Source organism: Castanea sativa, chromosome 2 (genome assembly GCF_040712315.1).
Source record: "Castanea sativa cultivar Marrone di Chiusa Pesio chromosome 2, ASM4071231v1".
NCBI classification, from domain to species: domain Eukaryota; kingdom Viridiplantae; phylum Streptophyta; class Magnoliopsida; order Fagales; family Fagaceae; genus Castanea; species Castanea sativa.
Genome location: NC_134014.1, coordinates 22,038,142 through 22,056,986, shown reverse-complemented (window position 1 = coordinate 22,056,986; position 18,845 = coordinate 22,038,142).

The window sequence follows — 18,845 nt, the reverse complement described above, 5'->3', positions numbered from 1 at the left end:
AGAAAACAAGCTTGCAATCATGGAAGTTTCTTGTAATGCCTCATAATGTACACACAAATTTTATTTCATTTGAATTTATTATAGCCCAATAATGTACAAACCAATTTTATTTCATTTGAATTTTTTATATCCAACATTACACCTTATGTTCTTTTTGTGCATGTACTACACTTTCTCGAGCACAAAAGCTTATGATATGCAGTAAGGTGTTCATGATTGGCTAGTAAATAGTAGTGAGATGGTTATTTATACCTTTCTCTTAGGATTTTTTAGTCCTTACAATCAAAAGCATGTGACTTCAAAATCAAGATCGTGTGATCAAAAACTATAAACAATTCCCACACAACATGCACTACATAGCCAAAATTAGCAAAGTGCAATAAAATTAAGCTCATCTAAGCTAAACAAGGTACACAAGCATGTTATGTAAAAATACTATGGCCAATCTTGATTACAAAATCCAAGGTATATAATGCAAAACACATTTTTCCTTTTCCTTTTTTTTTTTGGAAAAACAAAAACAACCTATCATGAAATGCATGAATGTCATGCAATGCAATTCCTAAAGGCAAAAAAGAAAACAAAAACAGCAAAAGAAAATGGTCACAAAAAATATAGAGATGAAGCACAAGGACCATGACAGAAAGACTTAATTAGATTGAGCCTTTTGCATCCAAAACTTTTTAGATGCAACTCTAACATTGGAGTTACTATTCTTATGAGAATTCTGAGCAACTCCAAGATTGGTATAAAGGTTCAAAACTTTTACCGATTCACCAATAATTACCATAGGATCTTGTGCTTGAGGCATAGGTACTTTTGGCTTATTTGCTCGCTTTGCAACTTGCAACTTGCAACTTGAAACAATTTGGACGAATATGTCCAGTCTTTCCACAAAAATGACAAATCCATACAGGATCCTTAGGCTTGGTCTCTTTAAGATCAACTCTAATCTTCCTAGGAGGTGGTGTACCTTCTACTGGTTTGACAATCTCACTCTTGGGAAGCTCAGAAGAATGAACAAAATTTGTGGGATGAGTTTTAGACATCGAGATGCTTTCTACAAAACTTAGACTAGTTTTGTCTAAGGGACTTTTGAACACTCAACATGTGATCAAGTTTGGAACTAGTAGACCTATTTGTTTGTTCTCTAGCAACAGATAAATCTAGTTCCAATTTCTTAATCTTATCAAGCAACATCATGTTCTCAGTCTTCATTTTATCAATTAAAGTACTAGCATCAAGCAATTTCAACAACAAATCTTTCTTATCAAGTTCAAGAGAAGCAATTTTCTTTAAACTTAAATCAACATTCATAGCATATTTTGTAGCAACTTTGCATAACTTATTGTAAGCTTCTTACAAATCAGCACAATCAGAGAGTTCCCCATCAGAAGGGTTCTCTTCAACAACACCACCTTTATCGACTACAGCAGTAGCTGTGAAAGTAATGAAGTTTCCATCTTCATCACTAGTAGACTCGTGATCAAAAAAACTTCATCATCACTAAAGGTTACAGCCATAGCTTTACCCTTTGATCTCAAGAATGTAGGATATTCTGATTTCACATGACCATACCCTTGACAACCAAAACATTGTTGACTTAGAGAGTTACTAGAGGTTTGACCAACTTTCTCTTTTAAGTTTTCATTATTGTTATTAAGCTTAGATGGTTCATTCCTCTTAAAGTTTCTAGGTTCGACATTGTTTTTACCTCTTGCCCTTTGTTGTTATTCCTAAGAAAATTTCTAAAATTCTTGTCAAGATAGGCAATCTCTGTAGAAGAGAGTTCATCATCAAATCCATTCCCATCAACATCATCAACTGACTTAAGAGCCATTGATTTAGATTTGTTTGTCTTGGGCAAGTCTAGCTCATAGGACTGGAGAGATCCTATAAGCTCATCAACAGGGATGGAGTCCACATACTTACTTTCAGTAATGACAGTCACTTTGGTTCTAAAGTCCTTAGTCAAGGATCTAAGGATCTTCCTAACAATCTTAGGTTGATCATAAATTTCACCTAAATTATATGCAGAGTTAACAATATCATTTAATTTAGCATAGAATTCATCAAAACATTCATCTTCAGACATTCTAATACTTTCAAATCTAGTAGTTAACTGCTGTAATTTATTGATCTTAACTGCCTTTGTGCCCTTATGCACAGTTTGGAGAATGTTCCATTCAGTATGAGCAACCTCAACATTAGAGATTCTCTTGAATTCCTTAATAGAAACAGCATTAAAAATAGCATTCATGGCTTTGCTATTAAAAGCGACTGCTTCTTTTTGAGAAGTTGATCACTCACTCTCAAGAGTAGTTGGTTTCTCCCATCCGTATTTAACCAAATTCCAAACTCTCTCATCAATAGATTTCAGGAATGCTTTCATCCTCGCTTTCCAATAGGCATAATTGTTCCCATCAAAGTGTGGTGGGATCACAAGAGAATGACCGTGTTCCATGACAGCAGGGGTCAAGGATCAACTCTTAAATCAATGATCTAAACACTAGAGTTAACCTGCTCTGATATCACTTGTAAAGTTTTAGAACCCTTAACACAATATGATTAACCTAATTATTAAGCCAAGTTAATTAATGAGTTCGTTAATTAACACTAGGTTAAACCAATATGTGTAAAACAAATATAATGCGGAAAATATAAAGAACACAAAGATCTGATAACTCAGGAAAACCAAATCGGTAAAAAACCTGAGGAGGATTTAACTTAAATATCCTCAAGGTAAAATAAATCCACCATGAAAGAATTGAAGTTTTTACAATAAGACTTAGACTACTAACATTTATTGCTACCTCGAATAGAAAACTTACTACCACGACCACATGACAGTTCCAAGTCCACGGACTACTTCTTTCTTTGATCCACTGCAATCACAATTTCTCCTACTTGTGATTCTTGATCTTCTTGAATTTTTTTGTGCAGCAACTAAAACAATCACCAAGTTCTTGATATCAATCTTGATCTTGATAACCCTAAGTATGTATGAAGGTAAACACCTCTAGAACTCACAAGAGATTCACACACACAGCATATTAAAAGCCTTTAAAACGTAGCTAGGGTTTTTCATTTTATACGTGAAGTAAAACATAAAACCCTACAACCCTACACGTCAAACAGGCTTAGGCCGAGTTGAAAATTTTGCAGAAAAATAATCTGCATGAGGTTCGATCGATCAAGTCTAATTTTCGATCAATCGAGACTTGCAGATTTAGTCCAATAAGTTCTATAGTCACTCGATTCCAACTTTATAACAAAACATACTTTGAGCAAACCAAAACCTAGACTATATGTTTTGATCATAGTTTGCCAACACAGTACACATTGAAATTCTAATACATTAGTCCCTAAAGTCTTAGAACCTAACATTATCTAATAGCTCATAGGCTTTTCCCTACCCAGTGTGCCCCCAATATGCTTAGGATTTTAGGTAGTGTAGACGCCCTCAATGAGAAGATGGGGCGTAAACCTCATCCACCACGACGTTAATTAGATTTAGGACTATCACCACTTAACAAGGTGGGGGTACTACCTAAAAACTAGGTTCCCTGAGGTTAGGCTCATATCGTGTCTCCCCGAATCCAACAAAGGCATGAATAAGGATTACTTAATTGTCTCCGAGGAGTGGCACAATGGCCTCCACTGCCCGACGAGAGAAGGGACACCAGGTGGGGCTCTAAAGTCTAGGTTCTTTGTTTTAATAATAATACCCCCTTTTCTCACCAACGTCTTTCATGCTCATTTTATTTTATTTTTTTGCTTGTAATTTGACTTCCCTCTGATCTGTGCCGCTTTTCTAACAATGCTTTTTAGTTTTAATTGGTTTTGCAGACAAGCATTCAGCTATCCCGAACATAAACCTTGTCAACCAACCAGATTTGAACAAAGTACTCAAGGCTGAGGTCTTTGTCCATAGCGACGAGCAGTTAAGGGCGGCCCACCTCATCCTAGGCTACAACCCGATCTCATCTAGCTTCCAGGCATCCAAGTGTGTGTCAAGGCGAGGGATCCACGTCTGCATCAAATCAACGTCGTAGTCCCTGGCTTTCTTGTCTCCAGCCCCGTTCTAGAAGGTGTGTAACAAATAGAATTTTCATTCCAACGCACCGTTGAGGAAGGAGCCACACCTTCCCAACCAATCATCAAGGAGGAGGAAGATATAGTTGAAGTCTCTGAATCTGAGGACGATTTTGAAGTCTTCAACCATCCCCAGTCCCTAGAAGCTTCGACTGAGGACTTCAGTCATCTTCCCCCCGCCCAAATGAGCCACACCTAGGAAGCTCCTTCTATTGCAAACGCCATGATGCTATAGTGTAAGACAAGAACGAGCCTTCTCAACCTGCTGAAATCCCACGTCGGAGGTCGGAGGCAACATGCCTAAGAAAGTGATTCAGCCCAAACCCCCTGCCTTTCCCTCTACCCAGACCTCCTAACCTAACCCTGCAAACAAGAAGAGGAAGCGAGACCAAAAAGGAAAGGAGGTGATGGAAGAGAGAAAGAATCTTCCATCTAAGGAAGCCGAGGCCTAGAGGAGGGGGCAAACATGCCAGGGTCACGCAAACTAGATCCTCCAGTAAGGGAGCTATCACAGATAGCAAGGGTGACCACTAAATTGAAGTCCCAGCCTGGACCCCCTCCATAGTGCTAGATGGAGCTCATCTTCCCAATGATGCCTCCATTAGGGATTTCCAGCAGGGCAGGGCTGGATACATGGCTAACGCTGTGGAGCAGGCTCTGCTGTTGCCTACTGACATGGTTAACCTTAGGTTAATAAGAAAGCATGAAGTGTTCCTCAGCTTGAAGAGAGATCTTGCATTAGTAAGTCCTTTAACCAATTTTCTTATGTTCAAAATTACAACCCTTTCTTTTTTTCTTTTTTTTTACAGGGCCGAGGAGATGGTAAACTTTTCCCATAGGCAGATGAAGGAAGAGGAAGGGAGGTGCATCACGGCTATGGATGCTTTCAATGGGGAAGAAAAGAAGATTCAGGAGCTGACCACAAAGCTGAATGATAGAGACAAGAAAAGTGCCAAGGCTGCCCTGTAAGGAGCTGAGAGGCAGGCGGAGAGCCAGTGTAAGCAGCTCCGCCAGGCCAAGGACCAACTATCTACAGCCAAAGAGTAGATCGCGGACCTGAAGAAAAAACTTGAAAAGGCTAAGAAGGCCAAGGACCAAGTCGAGCGCGATGGCTACGATGTGGGGGTAACAGAGACCGAAGAGGCGCTCAAGGCTGAGGTCTCGGGGGTGTGTAGGACATATTGCCTCCAAGTGTAGAACAAGACCTTCAACCAAGTTGGGGTTAAGGCCTCCTCTGCTCTCAAAAGAGCATAGAATGTCTATTATCCCTCAACAATTCGTTCGTCTGGCCCTCCAAGCTCTTGAGGCCCCTAGGCCGCTACTGTCTCCAAAAAGGCAGATGAAGACAAGGGCAGCCCGGCTAAGATCCCTCCTTCCTCTTCCAGTCCTCCTAAGGAAGCAGAACAAGCCAAGTCCACTAAAAAAGAAAAAGACACATCTAAGGGAGAGGTTCCTGAAACCACCAAGCCTCCAGTTGCGCCAAAGGACCCTTCTAAGGGCAGAGAAACTCCTCAACCCCTAGAGATTGTTCTTGCTACCCTTCCCATGCCTGCCAAGGAGGACTTTAAGGGCAAAGGTCTAGCTTCTACTGCTGCTGAAATTGCTAAGTCCACCAAGGCCACAGGGAAGGAAAACCCTCCATTGAAGATCAACTAGGGCATAGGCTAGAATCTATTAGCTTTTTGTAACCGTAATTCAGGTCTTCATAGCTTGTAATCATTTTGCCTCTTTCAAAGCTTAATTTAATGACAGTTATAAGCTTCTATTACACGTGTGGTACTTGTGCAAATTCTAACATAACCTATGCTTTATTTTACGCTTAATTGATATAAGAGTGGGATATAACTGCATCTGACTTAAAATCTGCATATATCCTTGACTTCAACAATCATATGTTCAAGTGATAGTGTAATTGTCTTAAGTTACACAGTCAGCCATAGAACAAGCTAAGCTTTCCAGATTTGCAATCTTTCATAAAAAATGATTTTAACTTAAAAGACATACCTTTACATGCTTGGACCAAGTCATCAACCTAACAATAGATGTTTTAGGCCTTTCCCTTCTACTTAGTTTGTAGTTTATCTTCTTTAAGATGTATTTACTTCACCTTTTACAAGATCGGACTTAAATGAAAAACATTACATTCTTTCATACTTAACTACGTTTATGCAAGGTTATATAGATAATTTCTCTTTCACTCAGTGCTTAATTGGTATAAACACAATCTAATTTGAAATATTTCCACATCCTTAATCTTAATAATATTTAAGCAAGTGGAGGTCTGACTGTTACACCCCATGCAAATGGCGAAGCCTTAGGCTAATTTTTTCCAGCCCATGATGTTTAACAAAGTACACTTAAACTTTACGATATACCTTAAGTATAGTTAACTCAAAGGATCCTGTAAATTGTTGATTTTTCCTATAACTTCACATGACGGTAAAGCATCTATCCATACAGGGCTCCACCTAACGCTCCATTTAATAGTAAATATAAGGAACTCAATGTGATAATTAGCTCACAAATAGATCATAGATATACTTGCAAATGCTTTAAGTGATGCTCAAGAGTGTCATTTTGATTAAGTTACTACAATGAGAGTCTTTGCTATTCAGCATGGCTAGGCTGAGTACTAATTTACCTAAGGCATGTGATATAGGGAACCTAGCATGACCAAGGTTCTGTTTAATATTTTCATAGTCAAAGAAATGTTAACTTACCCAAGATATGTGGTCTGAGGAACCAGACAAAGCCATGATTCTATTTAATACTTAAACAAATAATAAGAAGTATTAATTTACCCAAGGTATGTGGTTCGAGGAGCCAGGCATAACCAAAGTTCTATTTAATACTTAGGAATATAATAAGAAGTACTAATTTACCTAAGGCATGTGGTCTGAGGAGCCAGACATGACCAAGGTTCTATTTAATACTAAAATAAATAATAAGAAGTATTAATTTACCCAAGGTATGTGGTCCGAGGAGTCAGGCATAACTAAGATTCTGTTTAATACTTAGAAAGATAACAAGAAGTATTAATTTACCTAAGGCATGTGGTCTGAGGAGCCAGGCATGACCAAGGTGCATGTAGTAGCTCTTCAACCCATTTGCCCTTGGCATCGTCCAACCTCTTTTTGAGTCCGTTTACTATGGCTTTATTGACAGCCTCAGCCTGTCCATTCCCTTGCGGGTAAGCTGGAGTTAAATACCTATTCTTGATACCTAATTCACAATAGTACCTTCTGAAAACCTTGCTATCAAACTAAAGTCCATTGTCTAAAATAAGGGTACGAGGAATCCCAAATCGAATGACAATATTCTTCCACACAAATCTTTTGGCATCCATATCCCTGATATTTGCCAGTGGCTCAGCTTCAACCCACTTGGTGAAGTAATCAGTGCCAACCAAAAGCCATTTCCTGTTTCCTACTGCTTTAGGGAAAGACCCCACAATGTCCAAGCCCTATTGAGCAAAAGGCCAGGGACTAGACAGAGGATTCAGAATGCCCTTTGGCTTATGAATGTTTGGGGCAAACCTCTGGCATTGGTCACACTTCTGCACATACTCTTGTGCTCCCTTTTGCATACGTGGCCGCCAATAGCCTTGAGTGAGGGTTCTGTGAGACAGTGATCTGCCCCCTGTATGACTTCCACAAATCCCTTCATGTAATTTTTCTAGGAGAAGCTCTATTGCCTCAAGATGGACACATAGCAAATATAGCTCAGAAAAAGAGCGCTTGTACAATTTTTTGTCCTCGAACAACCAAAAACGAGGAGCTTTTCTTCGCACTTTATCAACCTCCCCTTTCTCCTTAGGCAAGATGTCATCCTTAAGGAACATAACAATGGGATCCATCCAACTAGGTCCCACTCTAATTTGATGAATTTGCGCCCTTTCCCTTTTTACCTCGGCAGGCTTGCATAAATCCTCAACCAGGATAACCCGAGGTAAACTCTATGTCGAGGAGGTTGCAAGCATGGCAAGAGAGTCAGCATGCGTATTGCTGCTCCTAGGGATTTTTTGTATGGTGAAAGACTCAAACCCTGATCGCATGCGCCTGACCTGACTCAAGTACTCTTGCATTCTCATATCTCTAGCTTCCAATTCTCCCTTCACCTATCCAACAACTAGCCTTGAATCCGAAAACACTTCCACTGCCTTTCCTCCCATTTTCTGAACCATAGCCATCCCCATCAATAAAGCTTCGTACTCAGCGTCGTTGTTCATGGCCGAGAAACCCAACCTTAAGGATTTCTCAATAATAATCCCTTCAGGAGATACCACAACTAGCCCCACCCCAGATCCTCTTTGATTAGCAGCACCATCAACATATACCTTCTAGGGTAGAGATTCTTGTGAGGAAACTGTTCCAACTGATTTCCTATCCATGTTATGCTTTTTTGCCACCTCTTCCAAAGGAGATTCAGCAAACTCGGCCACCAAATTCGTAAGGACCTGGCCTTTAATAGAGGTGCGATGCATATACTTGATATCAAAAGCCCCCAAAATCATACCTCATTTGGAAATTCTTCTTGTGTAATTAGCTTTCCGAAGTAGTGATTGAAGAGGAAGTTAGGCTAAAACCATGACTGTATGAGCCTGGAAGTAGTGGGGGAGTTTACGTGTAGCATGTACCATTACTAAGATGACCCTCTCCAGTGGTAAATAACAAACCTCTGCTTCATGCAACGACTTGCTCACATAATAAACTAGCCTCTACACACCATTATCAACTCGTATCAACACTAAGCTCACTGCATGGGAAGCTACAGCAATGTAAGCAAACAAAACCTCATCCACTTTGGGCCTAAACATAAAGGGTGGCCGAGAAAGGTATTCCTTCAACTGCTGGAAGGCCAGGACACACTCCTCGGTCCATTCAAACCCCTTCCACTTATTCAACAACTAAAATAAAGGTCTGCGCCTATCTGTTGACCAAGAAATAAATCAGTTTAAGGCGACAATCATTCCTGTTAATCTCTGGACTTCTTTGGGATTTTGAGGTGGCTACAAACTATTAATTGCCTTAATCTTATCAGGGTTGACTTCAATTCCATGATAAGAGACCATATAACCCAAAAATTTTCTTGAACTAACACTAAAAGAGCACTTGGAAACATTAAGGCGCAGCTTATGTTTCCTCAATATTTCAAAGATATCTCCCAGGTCACCAACGTGCTCAGACTCTTCCCTACTCTTCACCACCATATCATCTATATAAACCTTAATATCTTTTCCTAATTGTGGCTCAAACATCCTGGTCATTATCCTCTGATAGCTGGACACTGCATTCTTCAAACCAAAAGGCATCACCTTGTAGTGGTAATTTCCAATAGGCGTAACGATAATCGTCTTCTCCTGATCATCCAAAACTAATGGTATCTGATGGTATCCTTGAAAGGCATCTAAAAAACTCATTTGATGATGGCCTACAGTTGCATCCACTAACTAATCTATTTAAGGCATGGAGAAGGGGTCTTTAGGGCAAGCTTTATTCAAATCTGTGAAATCTACATACTCACCACTTCCCATTTTTCTTCTTCACCACCACTATATTGGACAACCGCTCAAGGTAGAACACCTCCTTAATAGCCCTAGCCTGCTTAAGCTTGATCACCTCCTCCTTGACAGTATTAGAATGCTCTTTAAATGAGCCCCGATGTGGTTGCTTTTTGGGGATGACAGCCGGGTTGACATTTAAATGATGGCAAATGAAGTTTGGATCCACCTAGTTTCATAAGCACTTCATGCAAACACATCAATATTCTCCCTAAGAAACACTATTAGCTCTTCCTTCTCTTAAGGGGGCAATTGAGCTTTGACCTGGAAAAACTTCTCCTTATCATCACCTATAACCACCTCCTTCAATTCCTCACACTTTGCCCCCTCTAACACCACATTTGTAGAACACTAGCATCCTTGATTGCTATAAATCCCGCTCAACAGGGGCTGAGGACTCATCTTCAGCCTGATGCCTAATTGTAGCTACCAAGTACTGCCTGCCCATAGATTGGCTCCCCACCAGTTCCTCAACCCCGTCCCCATACAGATACTTCACCTTCAAGTGCAAGATGGAAGAAACAGCCCCCAAGACATGAAGTCAGAGTCTTGCCACGATGGTAGTGTAGGGGGAGTAAGTATCCACTATAATGAAATCCACCTCCACCAATTCTGAACCTGCTTGTATTGGTAGTTTAATCTGACCCCTTGGAACAACAACTTTCCCATCAAAGCCTACCAAAGGTGAATCATAATGTGCCAAATCCTCAGGCTTCAACTTTAGCCCCTGATACAAGTCAGGGTACATGATCGTTACCCCACTACCCTAATCTACCAACACCCTCTTCACATTATATCCCTCTATCCTGAGGGTGACCACTAGGGCATCATCATGTGACTGTAAGGCTCCAACCTTTTCTTCATCCAAGAAACTCAGCGCTGGTCAGACCTTCATCCTATTCCTCTACGGCATAAAAGAGGAGTCTTCGGTGAGTAGCCGAGCTATGGACATCACCCTAAAGGGACGAGAATCAGTTCTCCCCAGAGCAGCCATAATAACATTGATTGTACCGAGAGGTGGCCTTAAAGAAGCATTTCTCTGAGCTTCCGACCCTGTTTGGCCTTCTTGTCCACTGGGCTGAAATAGAAATTGCTTCAACCTTATGTTAGGATGTGTGCCCTTAAATCCTATTGTATGATGCTATGTATGTTATTATGTATGACTTAATGTTGTATTTAATAAAGTTGTTTTGCTATTATCTAAAATAATGGTAACATGAATATTGAGACATTATCATATAGTCCATGAGATGCATAGTATGTGATTTATGTGAAAAGTCACAGAAGATATAAATTACAAGTTCTTTGTAAACTCAAAATTTTAGTTCGTAGTCGGTGATGAAATTGGGCATTTCATCTGCAAAGACTATAACATATCAACTAAGGGAATATATGTTTCATTTTGTTGTGGAGTTCCAGGTGCAGTCAATTGGGATATAATCCCATTTTCAGTCAAGTTATCCTTAAAACCACCAAGAAGATATTCGCCACCTCGATCAGATCGAATGGCCTTTATGCGTTTACCCAATTGATTCTCAACTTCAGCCCTAAACTCTTTGAACTTGTCAAAAGCTTCGGACTTCCATTTCATTAGGTAAAAATAACCAAATCTAGAGTAATCATCAGTAAAGGTGATGAAATACTCATAACCACCTCTTGCTTGGATTGACATAGGACCACATACATCTAAATGTACTAGTTCTAGCAAATCTTGAGCTCTTCTACCTTTTGTATTAAAAGGTCGTTTGGTCATTTTACCTTCCAAACAAGATTCACAAACTGGAAATTTATCAAAGTCTATGGACCCCAAGAGTCCATCTTTGATAAGTCTTTAAATTCTGTTTGAATTTATATGACCTAAACGCAAGTGCCAAAGATATGCTTCACTAGTAGAAGGAAACTTTCTCTTTAATGATTTCACATGTGAATTACTATCTAATTCAGAATTATATAATTCATGCTTATCAGGAGTTAAAATATAAAGATCATCTACAATATTGCCAGAACAGATAAACATTTTATCTTTCTTTATTACAACATTGTCTTTCAGGATAATACAATACCCATGTTTACCTAAATAAGTTGCAGAAATTAAATTCCTACAAACATTAGGTACAAATAGATAGTCTTCCAATATTAAAACCCTAGACTCAAAGCACAAATTAACAACACCAACAGCTACAACTGGAACTTTACTCCCATCCGCTAAGGTAAGAAACAATTCTCCTTCATTCAGCTTTCTGGTCTCCTGAAACCCCTGCAAAAAATTGTAGATATGATTAGTACAACCTGAATCCACACACCAGAAATCCGTGGGATTCTGTACCAAACATATTTCAAGAAGTAAGGAAGTTGTCATACCCTTGTTCTTAGCAGCCTTAAACTTTGGACAATTTCTCTTTCAATGTCCTTTCTCACCACAATGGAAACACTTTCCTTTGAGCTTCTTTCCTTTGTCGGCAACTCCCAAAGTAATTACTTTACCCTCTTGTTTAGTGAAGTCCTTCTTCTTCTTCTTCTTACCCTTGCCTTTCGACTTAGGTTGAGAAGTAGAAGCTTCACCAATATTGGCTTCAACACTAGAAGTACCAAGGATACCTTCTGCCACTACCAACTTATTCATTAATTCAGACAATTAATAAACATTTTTGTTCATATTATAATTCAGTCTGAATTCCTTAAATGATTCCGGTAGTGACTGGAGTATCATATCCACTTGGGATTCTCCATCAATGTCGGTACCTAAAACCTCTAATGTATTCAGATTAGAGATCATTGTAAGACAATGCTCTCTAACTGAAGTACCTTCAGCCATTTTGGTATTATAAATTTGCCTCATAGTTTCTTACCTTACTGAACGACCTTGCTCACCAAACACCTCCTTCAGACTATGCATAATGTCCGAAACAAGTTCTGCATCCTGCATTTGATGCTATAGAACATTTGAGATAGATGCTATGATATAGCACTTGGCCATTTCATTAGATTTTTGCCAACAATCATAATACTGTTTTTCCTTAAAATGAGCATCTAATGAAGGAAAGCTAGGACATGGTTGAGTGAGCACATATTTGTGCTTTTTAGCTGTTAAAATAATGTCCAAATTTCTTTTCCAGTCAACATAGTTGGAGCCAGTCAGTTTGTTTTGATTAAGAATAGAAACAAGTGGGCTAAATGATGCCATGTTCAAATCTAAAAATAATAAACATGAATATAATAAGTAAACTGGACATGAATATAATAAATAAATATGAATATAATAAGTAAACTGGATATCAACTAAGTGTTGATGGAACATATACTCTCAAGATGAAATTCACAGTCTCATAACGGAGATACAAAATATTCCCTTAAGATAAGTTTAATGGGTTTGTTATTCAGAATGTTAGGCCTAACTACTTTAGTAAATAGTTACGAGAGTATATATTTATGAAATTGGATTTCATAAATATATGATGAATAACTTAAAGGATTAAACCGGGTACTCAAGGATAAGATGTTGTAATTTACAAAGTGGCGGTCTACATTCATGACTTTGTGTTACTACGAATATTTTATGAAGGGGTTGCATGTATAATAAAGTTTTGGGATATAATTTATAGATAAGGCCTAGAGTGCAACTATATTTATATAGTGGTATTAAATAGAGTTAATGGTAACTTTGGACTTGTCAAGAGTTGACAGAAAAGCCCAAGGCCCATTGGAGCTAGTGTCTTATTGGTCCCTTTTGGTCCCACTTCAAGCCACACACTTAAGCCCAATTGGAAAGGCCCAAAAGACCAACCCAATTAGATAATCAGTTAGACACAAAGGGAAAAACATACAGAATTTTCTATAGAAAATTTTTAAAAGAACACCATTGTGAAGTGGTGTATGTAAGTATTAGATACTTTGACATCTCCCTTTGGAACTGATTGAGAGACCACACATCTTGGGCGTTAGTGGAATTGGAGTAAAGATTGAAAGTGTTCCCAAGCGATTTTGATCTTAGTTTTGAAATTCACCGCTCCAAGGTATACTCTTGTTCCTAAATTCTGAAACTTATATAGTACATGTTAACTTGTATGAATGAAGTAGATCCATTATTTTTTCACTGCGCATATGCATATTTCCATCAAATGGTATCAAAGCGGTCTTTATTTCATATCTGTTTAACATGTTTTTAGTTTTAGAATTATAGACAATAGTTTCATGTTGTTAGAAAATAGTTTTCTGCATGGTTCTTGAAATTATTGATTGATAAAAACTGATTTTGATGTTATGATGTTGTTTAATTTTTAGTTTAAGTATGTTAGTCTGAACTTTAGGGCTATAGCATCAATGAAATTCAATTTTGATATCAATTTACGTTCATTATGATCGTATGTTGGTTGTTTTGTACATGAAAACGTAGAAAAACTGTCTTAGAAAAATTCTGAAAATTCGAAATTTGCGACGCTCGATCGATTAAGGATCTGTCGAGAATCTATCGAGCTGACAGAAGATCTCTCGATTGATCGAGGATCTGTCGAGGATCTATCGAGATTCGTAGAACTTATTCTCGATCGATCGAGAATCTGTCGAGGATTGATCGAGAATCTGTCGAGGATCGATCAAGCAACTAGAACTTTTCTCGATTGATCGAGGTACATCCTCGATCAATCGAGAACTGTGGATTCAGAATTTTTCTAGGTGTTTTTACATATATAAAGAGCAAGGCAATGTGTAATTAGTTTATGCATGTTTTAAATTTAAAAACCTTTATCTTAAAACATCTAGTGGGAGAGAGATACAAGGGTTGCATCTCACGGCCTCCATTGTTGGTTCATAGTAGTGTGAAATATATACTTTGTCTTTGCCTAGAGCTTAGCATTCCATGCGGAGAGTATTTATTTCATGGTCCTACAAGATTGAATTTCTTGGTTTATAGTGGTTTGATCTGATGCCTTGTCTTAGCTTCGAGCTTTGCATTCCATGCGGAGGGTGTTTTATCATGGCACTACAAAATAAACCTGTTAAATGGATGAAATTTGGCTACACATGATTCTAGACAATGATATACACTAGACTAAGTATTATAGTATCTTCTATGCTAAATTCTTACTATTATTACTTAAAGGCTAAATTTAAAAACGACATATTATTGGTATTTGATAAGAGTTATCATGATAGCACTAATAATGAAAATAGTTCTCAATCAATCATAGTATTTAATGTTCACTCTATGCTGAGGAATATTGAATATGGGATTGGGTTGTCATTGCATATATTATGTTACGGTTTTATTAAGGTTCCATACCATATGTTTATATGCTAAATTGATAATGTCCAGTTTACTTATTATATTCATGTTTATTATATCCAGATTTGAACATAGCATCATTTAGCCCACTTGTTTCTATTTTTAATCAAAACAAACTGACTGGATCCAACTATACTGACTGAAATAGAAATTTAGACATTGTTTTAACAGCTGAAGAGCACAAATATGTGCTCACTCAACCATATCCTAGCTTTTCTTCATTAGATGCTCCTCTTGAGGAAAAACAACAATATGATCGTTGGCAGAAATCTAATGAAATGATCAAGTGCTATATCCTAGCATCTATTTCAAATGTTTTACAGCATCCAATGCAGGATGTAGAATTTGCTTCGGACATTATGCATAGTCTGAAGGAGATGTTTGGTGAGCAAGGTCGTTCAGCAAGGCAAGAAACCATGAGACAAATTTATAATACCAAAATGGCTGAAGGTACTTCAATTAGAGAGCATTGTCTTACAATGATCTCTAATCTGAATACATTAGAGGTTTTAGGTGCCGACATTGATGGAGAATCCCAAGTGGATATGATACTCCAATCACTACCGAAATCATTCAAAGAATTCAGACTGAATTATAATACGAACAAAAAGGTTTATTCATTGTCTGAATTAATGAATGAGTTGGTAGCGGCAGAAGGCATCCTTAGTACTTCTAGTGTTGAAGCCAATGTTGTTGAAGCCAATGTTGGTGAAGCTTCTACTTCTCAACCTAAGTCAAAAGGCAAGGGTAAGAAGAAGAAGAAGAAGGACTTCACTAAACAAGAGGGTAAACAAATTGCCTTGGGAGTTGCCGACAAAGGAAAGAAGCTCAAAGGAAAGTGTTTCCATTATGGTGAGAAAGGACATTGGAAGAGAAATTGTCCAAAGTTTAAGGCTACCAAGAATAAGGGTATGATAACTTTCTTACTTCTTGAAATATGTTTGGTACAGAATCCCACGGATTCTTGGTGTGTGGATTCAGGTTGTACTAATCATATATGCAATTCTTTGCAGGGGTTTCAGGAGACCAGAAAGCTGAATGAAAGAGAATTGTTTCTTACCTTAGCGGATGGGAGTAGAGTTCCAGTTGGTGTTGTTGGTGTTGTTAATTTGTGCTTTGAGTCTAGGGTTTTAATATTAGAAGACTATCTATTTGTACCTAATGTTCGTATGAATTTAATTTCTGCAACTTATTTAGGTAAACATGGATATTGTATTATCCTGAAAGACAATCTTGTAATAAAGAAAGATAAAATGTTTATCTGTTCTGGCAATATTATAGATGATCTTTATATTTTAACTCCTGATAAGCATGAATTATATAATTCTGAATTAGATAGTAATTCACATGTGAAATCATTAAAGAGAAAGTTTCCTTCTACTAGTGAAGCATATCTTTGGCACTTGCGTTTAGGTCATATCAATTCAAACAGAATTCAAAGACTTATTAAAGATGGACTCTTGGGGTCCATGGACTTTGATGAATTTTCAGTTTGTGAATCTTGTTTGGAAGGTAAAATGACCAAACGATATTTTAATACAAAAGGTAGAAGAGCTCAAGATTTGCTAGAACTAGTACATTCAGATGTATGTGGTCCTATGTCAATCCAAGCAAGAGGTGGTTATGAGTATTTCATCACCTTTACTGATGATTACTCTAGATTTGGTTATGTGTACCTAGTAAAACGGAAGTCCCTTTACCAAAACCTTGCCCCAAAGGACTTTCGAGTTACATTTGGAGGAGATGGGAGTTAGATTAGTGCATAATAGTCTTTAGGGCAAGTGGGAGATTGTTAGGATGTATACCCTTAAATCCTATTATATGATGTTATGTATGTTATTATGTATGACATTATGTATGACTTAATGTTATGTTTAATAAAGTTGTTTTGCTATTATCTAAAATAATGGTAACGTGAATATTGAGATATTATCATATAGTCCATGAGATGCATAGTATGTAATTTATGTGAAAAGTCACAAAAGATATAAATCACAAGTTCTTTGTAAACTCAAAATTCTAGTTCGTAGTCGGTGATGAAATTGGGCATTTTATCTGCGAAGACTATAACATATCAACTAAGATTATTTGTCTTGATCATGGAAATGAAGATTTCTAGTTGATATGTTGATATGTTTTAAGAGTTAAAACATATTGAACTGGACCGGTGTGAGATTTATTATTCTCCTAACGACTGTTAAATGAATAATAAACTCACGCTTATATTTACATGAACTCTTAATTCTGAGAGAATAATGGACCTGATCATGAGGTGTAGGTTGCTTTGATATATCAGGAGTGAAGTCTAAAGAAACGATCAAAATCTCAGTATGTTGGGCAACCACATTTAGTGTTGATGGAACATATATTCTCAAGATGGAATTCATAGTCTCATAACGGAGATACAAAATATTCCCTTGAGATAAGTTTAATGGGTTTGTTATTCAGAATGTTAGACCTAACTACTTTAGTAAATAGTTACTAGAGTATATATTTATGAAATTGGATTTCATAAATATATGATGAATAACCTAAAGGATTAAACCGGGTACTCAAGGATAAGATGTAGTAATTTACAAAGTAGCAGTCTACATTCATAACTTTGTATTACTACAAATATTCTATGAAGGAGTTGCATGTATAATAAAGTCTTGGGATATAATTTATAGATAAGGTCTAGAGTGCAACTATATTTATATAATAGTATTAAATATAGTTAATGGTAACTTTGGACTTATCAAGAGTTGACAGAAAAGCCCAAGGCCCATTGGAGCTAGTGTCTTATTGGTCCCTTTTGGTCCCACTCCAAGCCACACACTTAAACCCAATTGGAAATGCCCAAAAGGCCAACCCAATTAGATAATCGGTTAGACACAAAGGGAAAAATATACAGAATTTTCTGTAGAGAATTTTTAGAAGAACATCATTGTGAAGTGGTGTATGTAAGTATTAGATACTTTGACATTCTCCCTTTGGAACTAATTGAGAGACCACACATCTTGGGCATTAGTGGAATTGGAGTGAAGATTGAAAGTGTTCCCAAGCAATTTGGATCTTAGTTTTGAAATTCACCGCTCCAAGGTACACTCTCTTATTCTTAAATTCTGAAATTTATATAGTACATGTTAACTTATATGAATGAAGTAGATCCGTTATTTTTCCGCTGTGCACATGCATATTTCCATCACCTTCCACTTCTGACCAGCTGCTCCAGATGACTCCACAAAGTCCTGCAGTCTTCTATGGTGTGTCATCGCTTTTGGTGGTATTGGCAATGAAGGCTTTGATTACGCCTCGTAGGGTCTCCTCCAATCTTATTCGGCTATTTAAAGTATGGCCCATTCTAAATTTTTTTTAGGATTTGATGCACTGGTTCTCGGAACACCGTGTTAATCACTTGAGTAGCAGCAAGTCCAAATTGCCCAGCAAAATCCCTCCAAGGATGGTTATTGTTGTATCTATTCGACCTAAAATCCCTTCTATCCTGATGGACCACCTTAGCCTTTCCTTTCCCTTGTTGTTGGTCCTCCTCAACTCGCTTATATTGTCAATACGGTCCATGAGTTAACGCACACTCTTAACAGGTTTCCCGGTCAAAGATTTCCTCATACCATGCTCGACAAGTAGGCCGACCTTGAATGTCCTTATAGCCACATCATCAAAATTCTCATCTATCTCATTGAATGTCTCCTAGTATCTGTTAGAATACGTCTTCAGGGTCTCCCCTTCTCGCATAATCATAGACAACAGAGAGTCTAAGGGCCAAGGAACTCTACTACAAGTTACAAACCAAGAACCAAAGGCTCTTGTGAGCTCCTTAAAGGAGTTGAAAGAACCCTCTCTCAGCCCATCGAACCATCTCATCGCCACAGGCCTCAAACTAGATGAGAACACCTTGCACATCAAGGT